A 1,514-nucleotide genomic window follows, 5' to 3' on the forward strand; every position below is an offset into this window, starting at 1 on the left:
CTGTATATGTATGTATACACACACACAGCTGGTTTTTTCTTTCCAGTCTGAATACCTATGGGATTTTCTGGTGCTTAACTACTACAAGTAGTTAACCTTCTTCCTTCTTTCAAGGTTTTGTGTGTTCTCTCTCCTTTGTTGAATATTTCTGTCCAGTACAGAAGCCTCAGCGATAATAAGTGAGTAGGAGAGAGAGAAAAAAAAAAGGACAATTATGAAGTGACATAAAAAATGGCAGCAATAAGACATAATGATTCCGGAGTGACTGCCTTGGAGGGAGGGTGGTCCAATAAAATACTCACTTGGTTTGGAGTCAGGCAGGAGCTGGTGGGAATTTGTCTCGACAGGGCATTCATTGGGTGCACTTAGCTGGTTAACTATTCTGTGACTCCTGATGTTAAAAATGAGAGTGAGAGAAAATAAAGATGTGACGGAATCGTAAAAGTAAATTTTGCTGATTAAACATCAAGTGGCATAAATAGATTATTTGGAAACACAATAAAAATCAAGTGTCTTGAGGCCAGTTCTGGAAGCAAGGCCTTGAAAGAATCTTCATTATTATACACAGTCACAGGATCCTTCAAAATGTGTGCTTTCAGTAGTCTGAGATTTGTGTCATCTTTACTATAGCACATTGTATTCGTGGGTACTGCAAACATGATTAATTACTTCAAGCTACAGTCAATTTCTTATATATTATCCTCTCATGTAGCTATGATATCATGCTAAATCCTATGCATTTAATATTTCTTTTTTTTTTTTTTGCATTTAATATTTCATTGTAGAGAAAGAACACCCACCACAGTAGAATTGTTAGGATGATATGGTGAATCATATATTCAACTTACCTGCAGCTTCAAGTTGGAGCAGGTATGATACTAAAAATAAAACCCCATCTCCCACAAAACTCTTCTAGTCTCCAAAGCCAACATTCTAAAAATAAATGTTTATGTATCTTCTATATCTTGGTTGTCGAAACATATTAATGCACGTTATAATGTGTGGAACTCATTACCAGGTAGTAATTGAGACGAAAGAAGAAATCTGGTTGGACCATGAACTTGCCGGCAAGGTCTGAACTACAGAAGGTTGGCCACTTGGTCCACAAAAGAGGAGGCTGCTGGTCCAGGGAGCCAGGAACTGCCTGGCAACAACTATATCCTGGCTGATGCTTAGGGTAGGTTGAATTTTTTGGCTTTTGCTCCCGAACCAAAAGTTCAAGTGTGAAAACTGGGACTGAAGCCTCTTTTTTAGTTGGAGCCAGGACACCCCTAGTTCAGCCAGAAGTTAGTTTGAGGGTGGGGTGACCCAGCATTCCAGGAGTGGCACATGTCAGCAGGAGGTGTGCCAGGGCTGTGTCCCAGTGCAGAGCTGGACTTGCCACACAGGCTTCACTTTATTAATACACTGGATTTCTGGGCGACTGGGTACTGTTGAGACAGAATCAAGAACTGACTTACACGCTGAACCTATTAGTGTTGGAAGCAGGTACTGGATAAGAGTCAGGCTGTGGC

At 40.5% G+C, this 1,514-nt stretch overlaps 1 long non-coding RNA gene across 1 annotated transcript in view; it reads right to left on the bottom strand.

Annotated features, from left to right (window-relative positions):
- LOC123521123 overlaps window positions 1-392 on the bottom strand; it is a 6,797-nt gene extending 6,405 nt beyond the window's left edge. Inside the window, exon 1 of the long non-coding RNA XR_006679600.1 lies at window positions 303-392. This is a non-coding gene — a long non-coding RNA (uncharacterized LOC123521123). The remainder of the gene's footprint in view (window positions 1-302) is intronic.
- Window positions 393-1,514: the final 1,122 nt, after the last annotated feature.

This window comes from Echinops telfairi, unplaced genomic scaffold, assembly GCF_000313985.2.
Source record: "Echinops telfairi isolate 266 unplaced genomic scaffold, ASM31398v2 ScPeMD7_7469;HRSCAF=8507_1, whole genome shotgun sequence".
Taxonomy (NCBI): domain Eukaryota; kingdom Metazoa; phylum Chordata; class Mammalia; order Afrosoricida; family Tenrecidae; genus Echinops; species Echinops telfairi.